Below are 25867 nucleotides of genomic sequence, written 5' to 3' on the forward strand. Positions count from 1 at the left end.
CCTTCTCTGTTGTTAGAACTTTCTGATAAAAGAAAGAGCTGAACTTTGCCTCAATGAAATAGTGAGTTGGTTTCTTTCTTTCTTTTTTTTTTTTTCTTAAGATAGTTTCTCAATTTAATCTTACTTTTAGTGCAAATAGGAAAGGGATGTAGTTCTCAAAAAGCTGGCTCCATCCTTCTTTGGGAGGAAAAGGTCTAACATGGTTCAGAAAGCTGAAGGTGCCCTCAGAGTCTTCACAAAGAGATTTCTGATACTAAAGCCATTATTACATCTTAAGGTTGAGCGGATGTCATGCTTTTTGTTGTTCTAGATGTTGCTTTCTTACAGTTTGTCACATCTAATATTGTCATACGACTTTCTAGTGTACAAAGGGCTTTCACTCTTTCATTTATTTGTAAGATCTAGTGTGCCCCTGACTTCTCAATGTTTTATAGTTGTTTTTAGTTTTAAATGTTAAAGAATCACAATCTGAGGGGGAAAAAATGTTTTTTTTCTAAGTAACTAGTATGATTCTTTGGCTGATAAGGTTGAGTCCCTGCCTTATTCTACATATCACTCAAAGAATTTATCCGAGTGAGAAACTCTCATCTGAAGTACTCTGAACCATTTCAAGTGTCACTCTTTTCTCCCTCCCAGTAAATTTCTATAAAAATATCCTCAACTTACCGTCACCACGCACATCTTCCCTGCAGGCCACTGTTACAGTGGAAGAGATATTTCTCTTCCTTAGTCTCTTCCCTCACGTATTCTTTGGATGCTTTTCACCATCTCTCCTACCTACCGAACTTCACTCTGAATCACTTGCACCATCTTTTCATCACAGCTGTAGCCTTCTTTCTCAATGCAGACTAGACTGTGACTCAACCATGTGGCTCAGTTGGTTCTCCTGGGGAACTGAAAGGTTACAGGTTTGATTCCCATTCAGGCCACATGCTCAAGTTTCGGGTTTGATTCCTTTGGTCAAGGTGCTTGGGGGAGGCTGTCAATCTATGTTTCTCTTTCACATCGATGTTTCTCTTTCTCTAAAATCAATATAAACATGTACTCAGTAAATATGTTCTTAAATGCTTAAAATATTTTAGAGATATTTCACGACTCTCAAATGTAAAGTCCAAACTCCATCAGAGATGATGAGAAGTGTTCCAGTCTGAAAGACAGAGCTGTGTGAATAAAAGCCCCTAATGAGAAGAGAGACTGCTACCTTCAGAGAAAACTGTGCTTGTAGTGTAGAGTGGGGTTGGTGACACAAGGTGTAATGGCAAGGATTTATAAGGCCTGGTCTGGGCCTGTCCATCTCTTTCCAGATCCATTTCTTGCCATACCACCTGGACTGGATCACATTGTCCCATATCCCTTTACAGCATCTAATACTCTCACTCTAGCTGTTTAAATTAACTGTCTCTCCTGCTGATCCCACAATGACCTGAATTACATCTGTCTTACTAAGCAATGTGTCCCAGCACAGAGCCTGAAACCAAGTACAGGTTCTTAGTATTGGTTGAATGGAAGAAAGAATAAAAGATGCGCAAATGATTACCAGAGAAGCCTAGATAACAAAGAACAGATTCAAGGATTGACCAGGGTTCTAGAAAAAAATGAATGGTCACAAGTCTGGTCAAAGAAGTCCAAAACCAAGAAGTATTTAGCCACGAACAGTGAAAGGCATGAAGGAAGGTCTAAGATGGGCCCTTAGCAATCACACCAACAAAATGACTAATTCTCACAACACTCAGCCAGTCCCCTCACCCTCATCCTGGACAGAGTTTCCCAGAGCGTGTCATAGTGTGGTCCAAGGACAAACTGCATTGTGATTCCCCATCCCCAACTAACTCTAATGAAGTAGAATCTCACAGTTGAAATCTGGCCTAAAATCTTCACTTTTCACCAGCACCTAAGGTCCTAGGCCGCAAATGGGGACAGCCATAATATCTGGTTAAGTAGAAAGAAACAGTAGGAAGAAATATCCTTCCCTGGTGGTGGCTAGTTCAGCACTGTGAGCCCCCTGTTGCTCTATGTATGATGCATGACTCATGGATAATGCATAGCTGACTCGTGGTTGGCCCTTAGAAATTCCCACCAGGGTCATGTGCATGGAAGTGTAGGGTGCAAGAGGGGGATACTTTCATGGCACTTTGGTCAAAACTGTCACTTAACTTTTCACTGTGGCCTCCCTTCTCCTGCCAGGATAATCCATCTATGCATTCTGTCTGGACAAATGAATATTAACCAGCATTCAATAAAGCAATATTTTCTTGTCCAAGACCTGGACAAAAATGCTAATAATAATAGCTATGAAAAATTTGTTGTCAGCTATTACTTCTCTGAGGAAAGCAAAAATGTCCCCTTTAGGCCCCACTGAGCCTGTGGTTTTAAAGTCTTTCCAACTTTGCATTATTGTCAAAGAAAAATAATGAGATATGGCTGGCTGGAAAAAAAAAATCTAGAAAGTTCTATCTGAGGAAAAGAGGTTCACCTCAAACCAACATTTCCTGTTTTGATCTTGTGTTCCAAGAAGTCTCATATTTTCCCATTGGGTTTCACATATAGTTTTGTCATTTATGGTCATGCCCATAATCTGTCATGCTCACAACGAGTCCAGAATAAACACAGATTTTTGTTACTCCTTTATTATTTATAGCTTAAGATTACTCTACACCTTCCTCCCAGGACTCTGTTCTATCACTGGCCATTTGATATCAGTGCACACTGCATTGTAAGTCCCTAATAAACCAGAACATATGTGATGTGGGCAGGAAAAACAATACCTCTGACTTTCCCAAAGTCGTTCAAACCAAATGTTTTAAGTGTAATTGAAAACATATTTTTACAAGCAAATAGAGCCAATAAACCAAAAAAGGCCATATGGAAGCACCAGGCCCCACTTCTCTGGTTTTTAATAAACTGCAATCGAGGATGTTAGGAAGAGTGAAAGTGTGTGTTCCAACCCAGAATCACACGGAACAATCAGTGCTCATCCAGAGCATGGTCCATCCTTCACAAGCGCTCTCTGCAGAACGTCCCAGCAGGGAAAGAAGAGGAAACGTGTGAGGACATGGTGGCTTTGCATGGCCTCCCTAATGTCAGTGTGGGAACCTCACATGCCTTTATACAAGTGGTATGATTTAAGGGTGAGAACTTCATTGCTTTCATCCCCTTCTGGTCCCAACACCTAAAAAAAGTGATTATCTTCCTATAATTATTTTTTTAAATATAGCCATAATATATCTTCATGGGCCAGGTCCTTTTCTTGATTGCCATGACACAACTCACACCAAATCTGTGGGACATCATTGCCCATCATTTCCCAATGTCAGATATTTCAGTTGCACTGCTTTTTAAGCCCAGCACAGAGGACCTGGCAATGGGGAGAATTCTATGCTGAGAGACTGAATCCTTGGCATAGATTGGACATTCTGGCGTACTGGCTTCTCCTATAATTTCTCCAGCTATGAATTGGAGTGGATTTATTTACTCAATTTATAAAATGGCACCATTCATTAGAATAAATCTCTTGAGGTAAAAGAACTAATTATAGAGCTTTTAGTAAAAAGAGTAAAAACGTTTTACCCTAAGGCTGAGGGCAGAACCAATATCTGAGTTATAGGTTTTTACTGTATGAATGTGTTAAAGGTCCAGGAAACATGATTTGGCCAAAATTCATTTAATAACAAACCATGATATGACAGACTTTTACTGTTTGAAGAAAAGAATGGTGGTGTATAAAAAATATCCTTTTCAATGTCTATGTCAATTTTTATAATATATCTCTTATGCAATTCTGACAAAGGAATAGAGATGGGATAATAGTCATACACTATTGGTAAGAATATAAATTGGTACAACTTTTGGAAGTTCAATTAGGAATTTCACCCAGAGAATCTGTCTATAAAAGCCTAATATGCAAATTCTTTGATCAGGAATTCAACTGTGAGTTCTACCTGCTTGCTATGACATGTGTTTACCACCAGGGAGTGAGGCAAAACATTTTGGGCATTGGCAACATGGTGCTGGCAGCAGGCAGCAGTGGAGGCACTGCCAGCCCTGATGGGCCCTGATGAGAGCGGGATCTTGGCAGGATGGTGGAGCAGGTGAGCAGGCCAATTCAGGTGTGAGCGAGGCCCAAATCACTCTGCCAGTTGTCTCACAGATGACTACCAGTGTTGGTGGCAGGGCAGAGGGGAGTGGGGAGGGCGAGGGTTCACCACCTGGCTCTTAGGCACTGAGTGGTCGGGATAGTGGAACAGTAGAAGGGGTGGTGCCAGGTCTTGCGGAGTGCAAAGAAGGGCTCAGGGCTGTGAGGCTGGGGGCATGAGTTGGGGCTGCAAGCCTGACGGTGTGAATTGAGGCCCAATCCCCACAGGCCACCCTAAGGGCCCCATCCATGCACAAATCTGTGCACCAGGCCTCTAGTACTCATATGTTTCTCTTAGGATTTAAGAACATCCTTTAAGAGCATAGTCAATAAAGTGAAAAGGCAACCTATGGAATTGGAGAAAATATTTGCAAATCAGATATCTGATAAGGGGTTAATATCCAGAGAACTCCTACAGCTCAACAACAACAATAAAATAAACAGCTCAAATTTTTAAATGGGCAAAGGACTTGAATAGACATTTTTTCCAATGACATACAAATGACCAAGAAGTATGTGAAAAAATGTGTAGCATCACTAATTATTAAGGAAAAGTAAGTAAAAACCACAATGAGATATAGCCTCACACCCATCAGGATGATGACCATTTAAAACACACACACACAAATTAGTAAGAATATGGAGAAATTGGAATCCTATGCACTGTTGGTAGGAATGTAAAATGACACACCCACCATGGGAAACAGTATGGCAGTTACTCAAAAATTTTTAAATAGAATTATCATGTGACCCAGAAATTTCATTTCTGCATATATATCCAAAAGAATTAAAATTATGGGCTCAAAAATATATTTGTACACTTATGTTCAATAGCAGCACTATTCACAATAGCCAAAAGGTAGAAGCAACTTAACTTTCCCTTGATAGATGAATGAATGGATTAAAAAAAATATGGTCTACACATACATATAATGGGATAGTATTTATCCTTTAAAACAAATACAACTGTGACACCTGTCAAAACATAGGTGAAATTTGAAGGCATCATACTAAGCAAAACAAGCCAGGCACAAAAACAAATATTGTATGACTTCACTTATATGAGATACTTAGAATAGTTAAATTCAGAGATAGAAAGTACCATAAAATGGTGGCTGCCAGGAGCTGAGGGGAGGAGGGAATGGCAAGTTGTTTAATGGGTATAAAATGACAATTTTTCAAGATGAAAATTCTGGAGATTGCACAATGTGAATGTACTTTACAGTATAAACTGTACACTTAAAAATGATTAAGCCGAAAATGGTTTGCTCAGTGGATAGAGAGTGAGCCTGCAGACTGAAAGGTCCCAGGTTCAATTCAGGTCAAGGGCATGTACCTTGGTTGCAGGCACATCCCCAGTAGGGGGTGTGCAGGAGGCAGCTGATAGATGTTTCTAACTGTCTATCTCTCTCCCTTCCTCTCTGTAAAAAAAAAAATCAATAAAAATATATTTTTAAAAATGATTGAGATGGATTTGCAACAGCATGGATGAGCCTGGAGAGCATTATGCTAAGTGAAATAAGCCAGTCAGAGAAAGATAAGTATCACATATTCTCACTGATTTGTGGAATATAATAAACAACATAAACTGATGAACAAAAATAGATCCAGAGATATAGAAACATCCATCAAACCATTAAACCTCAGAGGAAGGTAGAGGAGGATGGAGGTGAGGAAGAGAGATCGACCAAAGGTCTTGTATGTGTGCATATGAGCATAACCAATGGACACAGACACTAGGGAGGTGAGAGCATGTGCTGGGAGATTGGAGTGGAATGGGAAAGGTCAAAGAGGAAAAAAGGTGACATATGTAATACTTTAAGAATAAATTTTTAAAAAATGGATAAGATGGTACATTTTACATTATGTGTGTTTTACCACATTAAAAAAAATAATGGTGCTAATTGCAGTAATAGTGAAAATATGCAAGTTTTTAAAATGGGAAATCACCATTGAATAAGATTCCATGCAACAATTTTAAAATGTTGTATAAATACATGTATTGATTTAGAAGGATGTATATTTTGAGTTAAAAAAGGCAATTTTCAGAACAACATCCTTATAATGACTATATTATTAGTTAGTTAGGGCTACCATAACAAAATACTACAAATTAGGTGACCTAGAACATTAGAAATTTATTGTTTCACAGTTCTGACAGCCAGAATACCAAGATGTCAGAAGAGGAAGTTCTTTTAGAGCAGTGGTTCTCAACCCTTTCTAATGCCGCGACCCTTTAATACAGCAGCAGTTCTCAACCTGTGGGTCGCGACCCACAGGTTGAGAACTGCTAGCAGGGTCACCTAAGACCATCGGGAAAACACAGATATTTACATTATGATTCATTAACTGTAGCAAAATTAGAGTTATGAAGTAGCAACGAAAATAATTTTATGGTTGGGGGTCACCATAACATGAGGCACTGTATTAAAGGGTCGCGGCATGAGAAAGGTTGAGAACCACTGTTTTAGAGGGCTATGAGGAAGAATGTTTCATATCTCTCTACCAACCTCTGATGGTTTCCTGGCATTTTTTGTCATTCCTTGGCTTGTAGATGATGCATTACCCCAATTGCTCCCTGTGTCTTCACATAATGTTCTCTATGTGCATGTTTATCTCTGTGTCTAAATTTCCCTTTTTATAAGAACACCTAATCATATTGGATTAGGAGTCCACCCTTCTTTAGTATGACTTCATCTTAATGAATTACATCTGCAGCAACCTTATCCAAATAAAGTCACATCCTAAGGTATTAGGGTTAGGAGTTTAACATCTGAATGGGGACAGGGGTGAACAATTCAATACATAATAATTATCTCATTTTTTCTAATTAAAAAGGCTACATACATGTACATATGCATATATGTATATATGTGAGTATGTGCATCTATGAGTATGTAAAACACTGGTACACATAAAACTGTTAACTGGGATTACCCCTTGGGAAATGGTAGGGAATGAGGAGGTTGAATGGTTAGTACTTATGCTTTTTATCTCCAAACTTTTGAATTGATTGAAAAATGTTCTGGCCTCGCCCAGTGGCTGAATTGGTTAGAGCTGTGGTCGGCAAACTGTGACTCTCGAGCCACATGCTGCTCTTTGGCCCCTTGAGTGTGGCTCTTCCACAAAATACCACGGCCTGGATAAGTCTATTGTATTTTGAAGAAGTGGCGTTAGAAGAAGTTTAAGCTTTAAAAATTTGGCTCTCAAAAGAAATTTCAATCGTTGTACTGTTGATATTTGGCTCTGTTGACTAATGAGTTTGCCGACCACTGGATTAGAGTAACATTCAGATATACCCGGGTTGTGGTTTGATCCTCGGTCAGGGCACATACAAGAATCAACCAATGAATGCAGAAATTAATATAATGACAGATCAATATTTTTCTCTCTCTCTCTTTCTATCTTTCCCTTCTTTTCTCTCTAATCTCGATGAATAAAAAATTTTTTTTAAATGTTCAACAAACATGTGTAGCTATTACAAATTTAAGAAAGGAACTGAAGAGCTTTTAAGGTGTCTTACAGGTGTCCATTAAAGTAGATGGTAGGCAACATTGGAGAGAAGTGGGAACTACAACAATTAAGCAATCCAAATTGTTGGAATACTTTTCAGATAAAAATGTGCAAAACAGCAATATTTTATATGTCCCCTTCCCCCAGAAAAGGCCTTGGGAGTCATTGACAGAGTATAAATGGCACTGTAGTTGGAATCCAGAAAGCCTGATGGAGCTGCATTTCTGGCACTCGCTGGCCATGTCACCAGGTTCTTAACCACACTGGATTGTTATCTTTAAGTAGTTCTGTAAATTTCAGATATGCAGTCCCTTGGTCTATGTTTGATAATGTCTGGCTTATATATGTATGCCACACATCACAACAAAATTTGAGTCTAAAATAGCAACCGTCACTTTTCCTAGATAAAGATCTGGACCAGAGGCCATTGGCCTGAGCTGTATGCTTAAAGGATAGCATATAGGTGTTACATGATCAGACAGCCTGATTCTGCCTCTGCAAATTGTCTATGTCACCCTCCACTACTGTTATGGGAAGGATAGTTTCCATCACAGAACCATACAACAGACACAGCTGAACCCCACAAACCCATCACTCTCCAGAGCTGTGTCAATTGTCCATTCAATGAGGAAATTATAAGTACCCACTATGAGTCAGGACTACAGCAGCCCCTGGGTCTCATTGGTCAGCAAAATAAACAAAGTCTCTATCCAGGTGAAGGAGGTGAAGAAAACTTGTAATTACAAGACAATGTGAAATATCACGTGAAAGAATCATAGGGTGCTCAGGGAAGCCCAGCTCTCTGAGTTAGGGCTCCCCTCACTCAGGCATAAAGGTTTTCCAAAGGCTTCTCTCCACAGCATGGCATCAACTCGGCTTTGAAATCCTGAGTTAGATCATTCTGACCACTACCCTATTGGCTTTCCAAAAAGTTTGTCTCTCACTTGCATCTGTGCCTACTGGGGAAGGGCATAGCTTGGACAAGAAGTGACCAAGGCTCTATGGTTTAGCTTCTTAACGAAGAGAAATAATGGCATTTCTGATTGGGAGGTGTTTTGCAAATTCCTGGATGGTGCGATGTTTTCACTCTAGGTAAAAGAATCCACTCTGTCCAGGCTAGATGAAAAAGGGTTTCAACATTTGATCACAAGTGCTGAGAATAATGAGAAACACGTACCCATTCCTCATTAAGTCAACATCTACCATAGCCCACTCACTGCTTTTATTGACTATTACATCAACCACAAAGTGTCCATTTGAAGTCTTCCAAGAGTATTTTATTAGTTCCATTAAGCATAAAACAAGCAACAGGCCTTTAAAGTTCAAGCAAACACAAGGTTGTTTTTGTTTACAAGGAATTCTACTCAAGGTGGTAGTGTTTTGGTTTGTCTTTTTACTGAAGAAAGCCGTAATTGGGATTTACCAGATCCCAATGTAAGCTGATATCTGACTTCTATGACCTTTAAATCTTATTTTCTAACAATGCCCACTGTCATTTTTTTCTCTTATGATTGACTTCTGAAATCATGACAAGTCTACACTACAGGAAACAAGCTTGGTGAGAAAGGGATGAAGATGGTGAGATTATTTTTCCCCCACAGAAAGGGACCCACCTTGATCTCTTATGAAAGCGAGGTATCTTTGGAAGTTGAAAAAATCTGGGTTTTTAGAAGTTGTAAAAATCTAAAATGTTTTTTTAGAATTTTCCCATACATCAAAGAAAAGACAATTAGTTTGAGATTTTTTTTCCAAGTCCTGCTAATTCTATAAATTCTACAATTTTCTGCATACAATGGACATTACATCACAATATCACAATTCATTGTGATAAAATCCTACCTAATAAAGAGGGAATATGCTAATTGACCCTTATACCATCACAAAAATGGCAGCACCCATAGCCAATAAGGAAGGAATATGCTAATTGACTGCCCCACCCTCAAAGATGGCTGTGCCCACAGCCAATAAGGAGGGAAAATGCTAATTGACTGTCATGACCCCAAAGATGGCAGTGCCCAAGGCCACAAGATGGCAGTGCCCAGTTCCCTTAGCCCCTCAGCCCCCCAAGGCTGACCTGAGGCACAGACAAGCCTCAGATGGTGGCCGCCCAGCTGCCCAGGGCCACTCGAGGCTCAGGTAATCAGGGCTGGCTGAGGCTTGTGCTCTCTGGCAGTGGCAGCAACAGAGGTGTGATGAGGATGGGTCACCTTCCCCTGATTGCCAGATCACCTCATGCCCCTGAGGGCTCCCACACTATGAGAGGGGGCAGGCTGGGTTGAGGGACCTCCCATCCAGTGCATGAATATTCATGCATCAGGCCTCTAGTAAATAAATAAATAAACAAAATCCCACTTGGTACCAAACAAAAGTCTACCCCTTGGTACCAAATACTCTCTGAATATAGCAGCAACCTTAAAGTGGAGTCTATCCATGGGATCTAAGTAGAATCCTATTCCACTGAATGAATATTATATGTACATTCTCCACCATAGGAAGGATATGATTATGTATTGTAGAATTCAGTGTGCAACCATGCTATTGACAGTTGCCTTTCTCCCACTTGAATGTAAGCTCTAAAGAACAGGGACTTTATTTTGTTCCCTGTGTGCTGAATGTCCAAGGTCTGGAACAATGCCAGGCACAATGTAGGCCTTCAACTACTATTTGTTGAACAAATGAATGAATGTAAAAACAAGGTTATTTTTCTCTAATGGCAACTTTCAGATTGGCTTGACTGACTCAGCTTTAGCTGTTCTTAATGACATCTTAAATAGATTCTGAATCTTCCTGGTCACTTTTCAGCAATTAAAGGCTCAATACAGTTCAACCTCAAATCTCATGTAAATCTTTTTCCTCTCCCTCTGCTGTTTCACTTCTCCTCCCAGCTCAGCACCCTGTTATGGATGCTGAGCTTGCCTTGGCTCTGGTTTTAACACCCTTTTTTTCTCACTTCCCTTTTGTGGAGGTCTGTTCAAGTATTTGGGGTGGGAGGATGGAGAAGAAATAGACCAGCTGTGTTTGTTTAACCTGCTGTAGTTGAAGTGCTTTATCCATTGACCAAAGCATCTTCACTGGGTGCTATTTGGTGCCCCCTTCCCCTCCCCCCCGCTCCCCACCCCCTGTCTCCCTACCAACGCTCCTCAGTATTGCCATTTCTCAGATTGGAAAGTCAAGGAGCAAGTGCCAGGTTTCACTTCTTGCAAGTACCCTTAACTTTTATAAGGGATTCTTAGAGCCCCCTATCTTTCTGCCTCCAGCCAATAACTTGGCTTTGGGAAGTGGAAAGTTAGCTACCATCCCCCTCCCCAAAAGCACTGACTCCTTCACTCTCCCCATCTTCTTGTACTTTCTCAGATAGAGTAGGGTGAAGGGGGTGGAGGAGGAAAAGAAACATTAAGTTTGGTTGCCACAGGTCTGCTACTTCTGGGGTCTCTTAGTAAAACCACATTTGATGTGTCAGATACAATTGGTGAATCTATTTAGATTTACCACCTTTCTGAAACCCTACACCTCTATTTCAGTGCAACAAGAAAAATCCGATTAAAATCCTGTTATTTGTGTTACAGAAAAGATTAGCTGTCCTTTCTTCCTTCCTTCCTTCCTTCCTTCCTTCCTTCCTTCCTTCCTTCCTTCCTTCCTTCCTTTCTTTCTTTCTTTCTTTCTTTCTTTCTCTTTCTTTCTTTCTCCCCCCCCCCCGCCTTTTTTTATTGAAAGTGCTTTTCTTTGAGTTTTATTTAACACATAAATATCCACTGTTAGACAACAGTGTTTCCTGATATTTCCTTTCAAGAAGATTGGCTGCCCTTTAGATTCACATCTCTGTCAGGCCTAGCATAGTGCATTCTTCTGTAAGCAGTGATGGGAATATTCAATAAACACATTACATTCTGGATCCAGGATTAGGTACTTGAGAAGTTGACCAGAAATTCGAGATATCGAACTGAAACCTGCTTAAAGAAGCTTGTGAGTATCATGTCATTAACCTTGGATGAAATCATGGGGACTTCAGACCTATGCAGATGTTTCTAAACCCCACTCTGAAATTTTGCAGGGTTCAAAGTTGGGTTCCAATCATAAGGGAAAAAAATCTATGTGATAAAAGAATAGGGACGATATTTTAAAAATAAAATGTGTGCTTGGGGGCATTAATAACAGAAATATTTGATAATGAAACAGTCTTTTATTTCTATTTGCTAAAAGCTCTTTGGGCATCAAAATGTCTCATAGGGGAAAAAAAATGTCTCATGAGCTCCTAGAATCCCAAAATGGCCAGAAATTGCCACAACTTACAAATGTTTTTGTAGTTTTCTTCCTTGGGGTTCAATTCATACAGTGGGCCTTATCACAGGGTTTTCACTCTGCCACAATTAGATAAATGAGTGGGGCAGTCCCTGTGGTTTCACTTTCATACTCATAATTTCTCCAGCTTTTTTTGGATTTTAAATGAATACATTGGATATGTCCCTCTGTAATATATGCATTTGGAGAACAAAAACTCAGATTAGTGTGAAAAGTTATTGTGGGGAGAAAGGATTAATCTAATTTTATTGGTTTCAATTTTTCATTGAAACTTGAATCACATTCTTATTTAAACCAGTTTCCCTCTCTATACTTTTCCTGCTCTCCTAATAATAAGGGACATCTACTTTTCTCAGACTAATGCAATGTTATGGCAATTAAATGGAAAAAATGGGATAAAACAAAACTTTATGGAAAAAAATCCCCTTTGTTGTATCAAAAGGTCTATAACTAACTACATATCACAGTCAAGTCTTAACACCTAGTATTCATTTTCCTCTTCTGTCAATTTACGTTCAGGCGAATTTATTGTCTATTCTGCACCAGGTATTATGGAGAGCATTTATCATATTTTATTTGTATTCATGATAACTCTGAATTTTGTACAAGAAACAGATTCTGTAAGGTTAAGTAACTTGCACAGCATATGTTTTGGTCCCTCAATTACAGAACTTCAATCCAAACCTTCATTTAGTTAGTACCAAAACCCTAGTTCTAATTGCTACAGTATGCTATCACCTAAATGAGCTCCGAGCTTCCTCAACTAATTCCTTTAGATTCCATGTTCTGAGCCATGGAACTATTTCATTTCAATGCAAGAAGTATCATTGGGTCAATTATTATTGCTGGCTATATACATAGCAAACATAGTATGCCTTAATATTCTTTAATTAAGATTGTACTGTTATGGTGGAGTGGGAAAAAAGTATAAGGTTTTATCTTCTTTAACTTCTTCTATCAAAAGCATGCTACCTATGTAAATGGTTTTCTTCTTAAAGATTCTTCCAAAAAGAGATTACACAACCTCTCTCAGAAGAACATCTATTGTGTAATATTGGATGATGTTTTTCCTCTGTCTAATGTGGCTCCCTCCTATTCTAATTTATTGTTAGTACTTGAGAGTTAATTTGATCATTGTTTCCGATCTTTCTTATGATGGGAAGTAATAGGACAGGATGTGCTTAAGGGGAGATAGAAAAATATTGCATTGAGACACCACATGGGAAGTTCATTCTTTCTTGCAATCAATTTTTCAATGTCTGTACAGATTAAAAGTAGAAGGAAAGAAATGCCTATAGATGGACAGATGGGAAGCCCAAGTCTTACATTTAAAAAAAAAAGTGTTTAACATCCACTCCTCTTTTAAACAACAAAATTTCAGTTTCAGCTGTGCCTGAGTTTTTTGGCCTTGAGAATTAACACTTAAAAGGAAGAGGGTGGAGAGGAAGGAAAGGTAACTCCAACTGATAGATAACTGATTTCATCAAGAATTATTCAATGTGCTTAATTAGAATTATTTTCTCCATATGTGCTGGCCCAGAAAATGAACAATGTCTTAACCATCAGTCTTTGGAGTGAATTCGGCTTTTCCTATCAGCTAAACACTTAGTGAAAGAAAAAACATTTGAAAAGATAGTACAGAATTTTTAAAAAAAAAAAAATTAGAAATGAATGAGAATTTGTAGGCCTCTTTTTTTCCACTTTGGCAAAACTATTATAAATAGCATATTTAAAAAACGTCTGGCTAAAACAAAACAAATGTTTCCTGTCAGCACGGAAAAAGAAATTCCTGTCTAAAATTGTGTTATCTGGTTTTTAGTCCACTTAATTAAGAAAGCTGTTAAATGTCATGCTACATGTCATCAAATGTTCTTTTGAAAACTTACTTTAATTTTTTATAAATTTATTCCAGTTTTTGTGTTCTCACCATTTAATCCTGTAGTATTTTTTAAAGTAGATTCATCATTTCTAAAATTTGAAGTCACAGGATTTTGCCATACCTACTTTTTACACATCAGAGTTAAAAGATACCCGAACAGAGAAATACAGTGAAGATTAAGTCATCTAATAAAATATATTACACATACCATTAATATCATTAGTGTCTCCCATATCATTAATACTTTTAAAAAGAAAAACTGAGATACGAAAATTGCTTCAGGTGAGTTGAGCTATAATAATTAAATCTAAACCCTCTAAGTTTTCACATAAGAAAACTTGAGACTCAGAACTTAAATAAAGCAAAGCTCATAAAGTTTGTGCCAGGAAGCTAGTGAACTTGCTTCACTCTCACACTGTTCAAATAATATTTATTAAGCAGCTACTATGTTCCATGCATAGTGTTAGTTTCTGGTTATACAAAAGTGAATACAGGGTGTCCAGTCTGAAGTTTATAATTCAATGGAAGTGTAAAATAAATAAATTGATAAGTAGATTTTTGTTTAACAAATGACTCACAAACTTAGTACCTTAAAAATATATACATTTATAATCTAACAGCTTCATGGGTAAGGCATTGGGCATAATTTAGCTGGGACCTCTGCTTCAGGGTCTCTCACAAGGCTGCAGTCAAGGTGTCAGCCAGCCTAGAAGGCTCACCTGAAAGTCAACTGGAGAAGGATTCTCTTTCAAGCTCATGTGGTGGTTGGCCTGTGGTTTTAAGTTTCCTGCTGGCTATTGGATAAAGACCACCTTGTACTCACCAAGTTCTGTATAATTTCTTTCTCAAAAAACATACGCAATACATCATTCGTAGGACCCAAGATAAGAAATGGTTTATAGTTCATATATCTACATCAGATTTAGCTTTTTTTGCTTTGGTGTGAAATATATATAATTTTGTATTTCAACTGAAGAGCTTATTTTTTAAGTGATATGAAAACAATAAAACAAGAAAATATAACTCTGACATTGGAGTAATTACCTAAATGACACATATAGCAGGTTTTCTGAACCAAAAATAAATTTAAATAATAATGGTAATCCCTTCTTGCGTGTCAGGTATGGTTGTAGGAAATATACTAAATGAAAACTACACATTTATGATTATTCCATTCATATAGTGTCAGATCTACATTGGTCAAGTTTAGTCATTCTGTTATCCTATGATAATGGGTAAACCCAGCGGTAATCAGCTTTGGAGAGAGAACAGTGGGTTTATCAGTGAGGACATCCTCTTTCATCGCCTCTTGGGATGCTGGCTCATTGCCTTCCTTCCTTCCTCAGCCGAGGCATACCTATCTATCCTGGTGTGTGTGGAGGGGGAGGGGGCAAAAAGTATATTTATTTCTATTAATTCTCTACAATTCAGCAACAGTACTACAATCCTTGAGTAAAAAGATTTTTAAAGAATATGGAGCATGAACCACTGGGAAGGAAGATGTCAAAGAAATAGGAGTACAATTATTTTTAAATATGGAAAAATAAAAGTAATAACTAAGATGTATGTGACAAAACATTGTTTGAAAGTCCTGCAGAAATGACAATTCTTCAGATGCTTTGAGGTTCAGAAACATTTTTTTTTTTAATTATCTTGAGGAGGGGATGGTCTAAGGTAGAAAACTTAAAGCTCTTGATTATGTACACCAATTTTTGAGAGAAGTATTCAATTATCTAGACTAACTCTCCCAAAACTGCTACGAAGAGAAAAAAAGGGACTTGGAGAACTTTAGTTATTCACTTGATTTGTCTTCATAAAACACTTTCTTAAAATATATTTTCATTGTATTGATTTTAGAGAGGAAAGGAGAGGGAAAGAGAGATAGAAACATAAATGATTAGAGAGAATCATTAATTGGCTGCCTCCAGCATGCCGCTCCCTGGGGATTGAGACTGCAACCCAGGCATGTGCCCTACTGGGAATCAAACCGCGACCTCCTTGTTCACAGGAGGATGCTCAGTCCCTGAGCCACACCAGCTGGGCTCCGTAGAACACTTTTATGGAATTATATGAAGTGATCCACCTTAGAGCCAAAGAGCTCTGAAAGAGAAAAGACACAGTAATCTAACACTAAAACCTGGGAGGCTCCACAGCCCAGGCAGGTAAACTAAGTAAAAAGCTCATTTTCAGAAAAGCTATTGAAAAGAGAGGTAGAAGGCATATTCTTTGTTTCTATATCTAAATATTTACATGTAGATGACATTGCTTCTTTTACGAAAAAAAAATAATTGATTCATAAGGAATATTGTGATACTTCCATTGTATATTAGAATTATTCACCTCTATCTTTCATGTTTCCTTAACTTCTTAGATTTTCCATTTCTTTTTCTCTTTGGGTTACAGTCTGAGTGCTTTTCTTATGCTTCAGTCTATCTAATCCTTTGTTTAGTTCATCTCAAGTTGGTTTTTTTTTTTTAATCTATTTTATTTATTTTTTACAGAGAGGAAGAGAGGGATAGAGAGTTAGAAACATCGATAAGAGAGAATCATTGATCTGCTGCCTCTTGCACACCTCCTACTGGGGATGTGCTGGCAGCCAAGATATATGTCCTTGATTGGAAATGAACCCAGGACCTTTCAGTCCGCAGGCCGATGCTCTATCGACTGAGCCAAACCGGTTTTGGCCTCAAATTTTTTATTTATTTATATTTTAACAGTATTTCATTTTCATTTTTTAATATATATATATATATATATATATATATATATATATATATATTTTTTTTTTTTTTTTTTTTTTTTTTTTTTTACAGATAGGAAGGGAGAGGAATAGAGAGTTAGAAACATTGATGGGAGAGAAACATCAATCAACTGCCTCCCACACACCCCCACATAGAACCTGGACCCTTCAGTCTGCAGGGCACATTCTATCCACTGAGCCAAACCGTTAGGGCACTATATTTTCATTTTTAATGAACATACTTTATTTCTATAATATATATTTGGTTCTCTTTTTAAATATCCCCCATTTTTCAGTATTTCCTTTTTCTTTTTCTTATGAATATATTTACTCTTTTATCGTTAACTATTCTTACTGTCCTTATTTTTAACTTTCTTTTAGATAATTCTCTATCAGTAGTTTAACTTATCCAATAGAATTCTCCCATTAGTTAAATAAGCTCTCTGTTTAGCAATGAGTTTTGCTGGTCCTTTTTCATTTCAGTCCATGAGCTCATCTTCAAAGAGAGTTGCCTCCTACCTCTATACTGGTTACAGCCTAGTGTGGAGATTCCTTTGGAGTAGTTCTTCATTGTACTCTGCTGAGGATCTGCAAGTGTCACCAGTTCTAGACAAGATTACCTTAGACTTTGTTGTGTGTCTGTCCTGCTTGAGGTATTCAGATTCTTGTCCCACAAACAGCTTAGATTTAGACTTCCAGTTTCCATAAGTCTTTCCTCTCATGGCCCAGGGCAGGCGTCCTGTTTCAGGCTACATCCTCAGCAATATGCCAGGCCTGTCTCTGGACCAGATTGTTCTAGCTCCTTTTATGACCTGGACAGACTATTTCCAGATATATTTCCCCATTATGCAAAGAGCTTTAGACATTAGCTTTTAAAGCATATATCTAATGCACTAACCCTAGCCTGCTTGGCATCAACCACCACTCACTATAATGACAAATTCCCTCTATTTCCTGATACTTAGATATTTCTCTTTGGTTTAAACTCAACTTTATAGCTAATAATTTAAAATTTCTATCAAAGCTGACATTACAATCTATTTTCAGTTATAAGATATGCTTTGTCAGCCAACCTTTCCATAAATCAATTTTGTAGCTGAAAAAAATAGATTTAAGAACCTCTATAGTCAGATATATTATTGAAGCAGTGTTTTACAAGTAAGAAATAGACTCACTTCTTTGAATTAAACATTTATTTCTGTTGAATCTATTCTATTATTTGTGAATTTTATTTTAGCATTTAACAAACCCTTACTAGTGAAAATGACACAAGGTCCTAAGTCCATAAAAATTACTTCATATTGGAGAAGGGACAACATATAATTTAGTGTCACTCACTTTGGCACCAAACCACGAGAAAGAAAGGCTTGGTTGCCTTCCTTGATTATGGGTAAAAGTCCTTGAATTTTCTACCAAAATGGAATTTGAGTTAATTTTCAGACTCAGATATTAAGAACATCCTCCTTCCCTTCAAAATCCATTATGAGACTACCACCTTTAGGTTTTCTACATTTCTTTTCAATAGATTTTTCTGAAAATGTAGTTATTAATTCATTTTTCCTGCTTTAAATCATTTTATATCTTTTCATATATTAAAATGGTTCTTTCTACCTTTGGTGTAAATAGCAGGAGTTTATTATTCACTGCATTAAACAGTTTATTATTAGTCCTTAACATTATGTAAATTTTGAAAAAACAGTATTTTGGGAGAAAATATTTTTTTGCTGTTTATTATTTCTATTTTATTTTCCTGCCTTCATTTCACTTTGATTCTGAGACAATTGTTGGTTTGGGATATGTTTTTTAAAATCCTCACCTTAGGACATGCTTAATGATTTTAGAGAGGGAAGAGAGAGAGAGAAAACATTATTAATGTGAGAGGGAAACATCTATCAGTTGCCTCCTATATGCATCTTAACTAGGGATCTAACCCAAAACCCAGGTATGTACCCTGACTGGAAATTGAACTGGCAACCTTTCGTTGCACAGACACACTTCAACCAACTGAGCCACATCAGCCAGGGCTGCATTTTGTTTGTTTGCTTGTTTTGTTTTTAGTCTCATTTTATGTACCATTTGTAAATAAGTAGCAGAGCATGGGTGTTGAGATTTACAGTTCTAAAGTCAGACTGCCTGGGTTTTAATTTAGCCTCTACCACTTGCTACTAATTGTGCGATCACTGACAAGCTTTATCACCCTTGTGTACTTCAGTTTTTAAATCTGGAGAGTAGAGATGATGTGATGATAATAGTGCCTACCACATAGGATTGTTATAAGGACTAAATTAATGAGTATATATAAAGCACTTAAAACAGACCTCAGTACATATTGCTTATAATTATATTTCACATTTTATGAGGCTCTTCACACACGCATCTCTAAGAGAATGTTCCTAATCATCACCAAGCCTAATGATTTCATTGTTTTATAGAAAAATCTCAAGGCATAATACCTTGAGGCACACAGAAAGAAACAATGCTATGCTATCACATTTCACAATCTCTTCCCTTTTTTTTTTTTTTTTTTTTTTTCATGAATGGATGCCTTTCCAAATAACCCTTCCTTTTTAAAATCAAAACCTTTTTTTGAGAATGTTTATAGGAAATCTCTACAAATGCTAGGAGTGTAGGCAAAAGAAGAACCCTTAGCTTTGTGGCCAGAGCGGGCCCTCACAGCCCCTGTGGGCCTGTGGGCCAAGATAAACATCCTTGGCAAGGAGTGCCTGGCTCGCCCCACCCTGTCAGCTTGGAGGTAAAGGATTTGGACTGTGGTATTTCTACTCCACCCAACTTCTGTTTCATTTTTAATATACCTTTGTGATAAAAGGTATTGTACCCATTTTTTAAAAAGCCGTGAAGGTGTGGCTGACAAGAAGGAAGGCAATATCCTGCCACTGCCTCAGACATGAAAGGGTCTCCAGCCCCAGCTTCCGGTTCGCCCTCCCTATTCTGGCTGCATAGCTCAGACCCCACATTCTGTTCAGCCAACGCAACAACATTCACATACATCACCGCCTGGGAAAATGCCATAAATTGGTATATGAGTAAGTTCAAAGTGGCCAGTCACAGAAAGAATATTAGTGCACCTTGCTTTCCTCAATAAATGGGTTGCTGAAATTGACTGAAAATCAGATAGTTGAGCATTGAATCACTTCTTAAATGCATTGGGAATTTGTTGCTTAATGAATGCTGCAGAGGGTTATTTATTGACTAATAAAATTTCTTTGTAACGTAATAATGACCCTTTTGTTGGTCAGTTTTTACATTTAGAGTTTTGTAATCTGGTTTTCCTTAAAGCAAGACACACCTGTGACATTAGTTTCTTCACTGTAGGTGCTACTTCGTCTTTGGGTGCCTTTTTTTTGTTTTGTTTTGTTTTTTGTTTTTTTTTCGGGGAATATTAGGGCACCTGACTCAATGACCTCTGAATTCCTTTCCATCCGAAAATGTACCATCTTATTAAGACACTCCAGGAACAACTGGAAAAAAAGCTCTTGGTTTGAGTATTCTTTCTGATTTTATCACCATCCATAGTCTGAAGCACCTGTGCTTCTACTGCCATTTTCTCAAATGCCTCGATTTGAGACTTCACAATCGGGCAGGTCTGACTATCTCATGGACATGGTACTGAGAGCTAGCACTAAACTGACACTTTCAACTCCCTTTCTTTCTATGGCTACTTTCCTGCTTTACTTTTGATACAGAAAGGAATCATAAAATCAGGAGTGCCTCTATCAAATTCACATGTTTGGACTTTCTTTCTGGATATTCCCTGGACCATGGGGCACTACATACAATATGTTTTATTTGCTATAAGCACCAGAGATGCACAAAGGGAAAATCACATTAACTCCACTTCATATGCTAGAAAAGAGTACTGCAAATTAGTTAGGTTACTCAACCAAGTCGCCTTAGGTGGTAGCTAATGAAGCAGAAAGTGCTCAATTTTGTAACAAATTTATAAGACCACCCTGCTTGAAGTTGAAATGTCTGACCAGGTGTATTTTATTTTTTAATTTTTTAAAAATATATTTTATTGATTTTTTACAGAGAGGAAGGGAGAGAGATAGAGAGTTAGAAACATCGATGAGAGAGAAACATCGACCAGCTGCCTCTTGCACACCCCCTACTGGGTTGTGCCCGCAACTAATGTACATGCCCTTGACCGGAATCGAACCTGGGACCTTTCAGTCCGCAGACCGACGCTCTACTACTGAGCCAAACAGGCTTCGGCTGACCAGGTGTATTTTAGTTAGTAACTTTAGTAACTTTCCTTCCTAAATGAACACCAAAGTCTTCATCCAGTGTGTTCATATGTTCCCCATCTCATCCTTGGAATAACCTCAGGAACAAAAGACAGCTGAGAAGTGATATTTCAAATACTAATGAGATATTGGTAATGGACCTCAGTTCGCTAAAGCTACAAATGCTAACTAGTATTTTGACTCCTCCTGTGGCTGAAGAAGTACTTTTAGGTTAATGTACACATTTGACAACACAGAAATCAAAAAGAATGTGTGATTTGCATCAGTATTCGCTCATCTCATTTCCTTGGCATAAATAAATGTGCTAATTTGAAATGACTTGCCAAAATTGAAAGAACAGATGACTAGCCCTAGCCAGTTTTGCTCAGTGGATAGAGTGTCAGCCTGAAGACTGAAGAGTCCCGGGTTCGATTCCAGTCAAAGGCACAAACCTCATACCTCGGTTGCAGGCTTGCTCCCTGTCCCTGGTGGATGTGGAAGGCAACCAATTGATGTTTCTCTCTCTGTGTCTTCCCTCCTCCCTTCCACTCTCTCTAATAATTAATGGAAAAAATTCCTGAGATGAGCATTAACAAAAAGAAAAAAGGAAAGAACAGATGATAATAATTGACATTATTACTGTGAGAATAGTAGCCAACATTAAAAAGGTCATTAGAAGATATGAAATCATTTATGCCAATAAAGATGACAGTTTATATGAAATTATACCAAATTTACACAGAAAAAATAGGGCTGAAAGATTTGGTAATATTAAAGAAACTGAGCCTATTTTTATAAAACTTCCCACAAAGAAAACTCCATATCCAGATAGCTTCACCAGTGAATTATTCCAAATTTAAATAATTATTCCAAATTTAAATAATAAATCTAGCACAAACACTTTCAGAGAATAGGAAAAAAGGGATAAGAGACACTTTCCTATTATTTATCAGCCCAGCATAATCTGACAAAAATGTTACAAGAAAGAAAAATAGCAAATACATGGAAGTGAAAATCATAAACATTATTAGCATAACCAAGTCAGTATTATTTTAGAAATTCAAGGGTGGAGTATGATACAAAATCAATCATTGTAATCCACCACATTAACAGAAAAAGAGAAAATCTATACTAACAAAAGGGTAATATGCTAATTAGCCCAGATAGACCGGATATCTTCTAGATGTCATTCTGGACATCCTTCCTGTCAAAGCCAGGGCCCCAGGCAAAGCCACCTGGGGGCGAAGCTGCCCGGGGTCCCAGGCCTGCGGCTGGCCAGAGGGAGGGAATCCTGGGACCCAGGTCCGGGGGCTGAGGCAGAGGCAGTTAGGGGTGATCAGGCAGGGGAGTCAGAGTGGTTAGAGGTGATCAGGCAGATAAGCAGGCGAGCAGTTAGGAGCCAGCGGTTCCGGATTGCAAGAGGGTTGTCCAATTGCTAGTTTAGGCTCGATCCTGCAGGGGTTCTGCAGGATCGGGCCTAAACCAGGAGTTGGACACCCCCCAAGGGTTCCTGGATTGTGAGAGGGTGCAGGCCAGGCTGAGTGATCCTCCCATACACGAATTTCATGCACCAGGCCTCTAGTTACATAATAAATTCAATAGACCAGAAAAAGCATTTGATAGAATTCAGCACCCATCAATGACAAAAGTGCCTAGCAAACCAAGGGGCTTCCTTCATCTAATAGCATACTTACAAAAGTTCTACAGCAAACATTACCCTTGCCTGTGACTGGAACTAGACCAGGTTGCTCACTATTACCAGTTTTGTTCAAAATTATACTGGAGGTCCTAGTCAGTGCAGTAAGGCAAGAAATAGAAATAAAAGGCATAAGAATTGAAAAGGAAAAAAAAAAAATACAATTTTGTCATTCATTATTATAAGTAATAAATGCATGTACCAAATCCATTGAATTCAAAGTCTAACATTTAAGAGGCAATTAACTTCTATATACAAATATTAAACAAAAAGGAAATGAAACTTTTAAAAAGATAACATTAAAAATAGTATTAAAAACATCAGTTTAGCCGAAACCGGTTTGGCTCAGTGGATAAGAGTCAACCTGTGGACTGAAGGGTCCCGGGTTAGATTCTGGTCAAGGGCACATCCCCAGTAGGGGGTGTGCAGGAGGCAGCTGATTCTCTCTCATCGATGTTTCTAACTCTCTATCCCTCTCTTTTCCTCTCTGTAAAAAATCAATAAAATATATTTTTAAAAAATAAAATAAAATAAAAATCCAACCTCTTCCCTAATTTAAAAAAAAAATCAGTTTAGTTGGTTTATAAAAGAATAAATGACTTTTAAGAGTAATAATTTGAGTAATAATCTGTTTAAAAGTAGATTGAAATCCACATAAATATAACATTGTTAATAATCATTTTTAAAACCAATATACAAATCTTTCTTACTTTTTCTCTTTTTTGTTAGTTGCTATAGTTCTTAAAAGCAAGAAGTCATGGCTATTTGAAAATTCACCAGTGGTTCCCCAATATCATCAGAAAATAGAAATACGTTTCAAGAAATTTTCCGTGGAAGCCATGGTTTTTAGCTGGTTTTATATCTTAGTAGGAGAATACCAAAAGAAAATAAATTAATACATGATTGTCAGAGGTCTTTCTGGCTCTCTTAAAAGCATAATCCTCCATATGATTGTATAACTTCTTCATGTGGAACACCCAAAGGTGTCTCATGTAAAAATATATGAGGGATGTAGAGAAATAATTTTGAACTAAAAGAGAACTTCTGAATATGGTTGTCACATAGTAAACAATGGGAGTTTGGTTCCAGGACCTCTACAGACACCTTAACCCTCAGATGCTCAAGTCCTTTATATACAATGGCATGGTAATTCCATCTAGCCTAGATATATCCTCTATGTTCTAGATACTTTAAATCATCTCTAGATTACTTATAATCATCTCTAGATTACTTATAATATCTAATGCAATGTAAAGATATATAAATAGGTTCTATACTGTATTGTTTAGGACATAATGACACAGAAAAAAGGCCTGTACATGTTGAATACAAATGCAACCCTCATAGGCCTAATGACACAGTTCACATGAGCAACACCATAGCATTTTTCTTCAAATATTTTCAATTACCAGTTGGTTGAATCTGTGAATGTGAAACCCATGGGTATAGTTGGCCAACTGTACCATCTCAGGCAAGGTCTAGAGAATTTATATAATATATTACTTTATATGAATTTGATAGACATCAGGGCCAACCACAAATCTTCCTTTGTACTTTTCCATACAGTTTCTCACTCAGAATAGCTCCAGCTGTCCATGGGAAGGCTCTGCAAGACAAAGAGCTGGGATTTGGCCATTTACAGACAGACCACAAATGAATTACCCAGAGTGTGCTGGCAGAGGGACTTGAACTTAAGGACATGGGACAATCTGTACAGGTTGCCAATGGTTTGTGAGAGTTCTGAGAAAAGAATAGGAAAATTTAAAAAAAATCTTGCTGGCATAATTTACATTGGACAACATGAGCACATTCCAGTCAATCCACTTCGTAGACATGATCTCACTGGTCTCCCCAACATCCCTAGAAGGAAAGGAGGGGGACAAGTGTGACTCCACCCTTTAGGCCAAAGCCCCACCCTTTACTCCCACTTGTGGCTAGGAGTGGGTGAAACACATTTATACTGGGGAACAAATGACCACCTTCCTTGCTTTCTGATCCCTCAACACAGCACGTGGGTGAGCAAGTTTGCCTTTCCTGCTTGAGGCCATACAATTCCCAAAACAACTTGTCTGAAATGTTGAGCACTGAGTCACTTGCCAGTGCTAATCCTCAAGTAACCACTGGTTTGTTTCTCAACCATTGTTTGGCCATGCTGACTTGGACTCAGTGCCTCATGTAACTAAGTGCCTGAGATGAAATGTTCTCATTGGCCTAGAGAGGTATTTTAAAAAAGGAAAGGCAATGGTGAATATGGAAGATGCATTTTACACTTTTGTACTAGAAGGGTATGTTGTTAGCACTATGCTTATCTACAAGACAAGGTATGGAGAAGCAAGCACACTGGGCCCCAGAAGTCTTCCAGATGGTAGACTAGATCTCCATATTTAGGTCATTGTTTTTCTGCAACTGCATCACCTCTCAAGACTTGTTCACTTCTTCCTTGTATATGATTGAAAAATATATCTGTGGCAGAATTATCCAAATTCTCCATCAAAACAGTTACTATTAATTATAATGTTGAGGAGCAGTAGTTGGAAAAAAGAACATATATAATAAAAACTTATTGCGTAGTACTTGTCACATTCAGGGGTCCTCAAACTTTTTAAAGTGGGGGCCAGATCACGGTCCCTCAGAGAGCTGGAGGGCCGGACTATATGAACTACTAATCCCTACTGTAACACCTTGGCTGCGCTCACTGCCCAAAAAACCTGGCGGGCAGGATCAGACTCCCCTGGGGGCTGCATGTGGCCCGCGGGCCGTAGTTTGAAGACCCCTGCGATTAGATAATACCAGATAACTATTCAAAAAACCAATTCCTTAGGACTCATGTTTGATTCTCTTATACTTAAAAACATGTTTGATTTTTTTTTTCTCCACTACAAATAAGAATGCCCCAAATACTGAAGGATTAAAAAAAGTAAATAATTGCCCTGGCTGGTGTGGCTCAGTTGGTTGAGCATTGTCCCAAGCACAGAGAGGTTGTGGGTTCAATTCCTGGTCAGAACATATGCCCCGGTTGTGGGCTCGATCCCTGGTACGAGGCATGCATGAGGGAGCAGATCAATGTTTCTCTCTCATGGATGTTTCTCTCCCTTCCCTTCCTCTCTCTCTAAAAAGAAAATCAATAAAAACGTTTTAAAACTATATATAGTAATATGTACAGAATATAATTCTTCATATAAATGTTAACACATACTCTACCCACATATGGATATTTCTTACAGATATGGAATTTGCAGCTTCTAGCAGTCAACTAAGATGAGCACCATATGTGACATAGTAAAGCATTATTTCACTAAAGCTTTCAGAGCTTAAGAAAATAGCCTGAGGAATAAGATTGCTTCTTCAGAGCCAAGTTTGCAAT

General features: G+C 38.0%; 2 long non-coding RNA genes across 2 annotated transcripts in view; one reads left to right on the forward strand and one right to left on the reverse strand.

Moving 5' to 3' along the window:
* LOC311618186 overlaps positions 1-1974 on the reverse strand; it is a 51540-nt gene extending 49566 nt beyond the window's left edge. The window contains exon 1 of the long non-coding RNA XR_014794252.1: positions 667-1974. This is a non-coding gene — a long non-coding RNA (uncharacterized lncRNA). The remainder of the gene's footprint in view (positions 1-666) is intronic.
* Positions 1-24541, forward strand: part of LOC311618190 — a 47752-nt gene extending 23211 nt beyond the window's left edge. The window contains exons 2-3 of the long non-coding RNA XR_014794258.1: positions 3969-4088; positions 24070-24541. This is a non-coding gene — a long non-coding RNA (uncharacterized lncRNA). The remainder of the gene's footprint in view (positions 1-3968; positions 4089-24069) is intronic.
* The last annotated feature ends 1326 nt before the right edge of the window (positions 24542-25867 follow it).

This window comes from Pipistrellus hanaki (genome assembly GCF_964339955.1).
Source record: "Pipistrellus hanaki genome assembly, chromosome: 2".
In the NCBI taxonomy this organism is placed as follows: domain Eukaryota; kingdom Metazoa; phylum Chordata; class Mammalia; order Chiroptera; family Vespertilionidae; genus Pipistrellus; species Pipistrellus hanaki.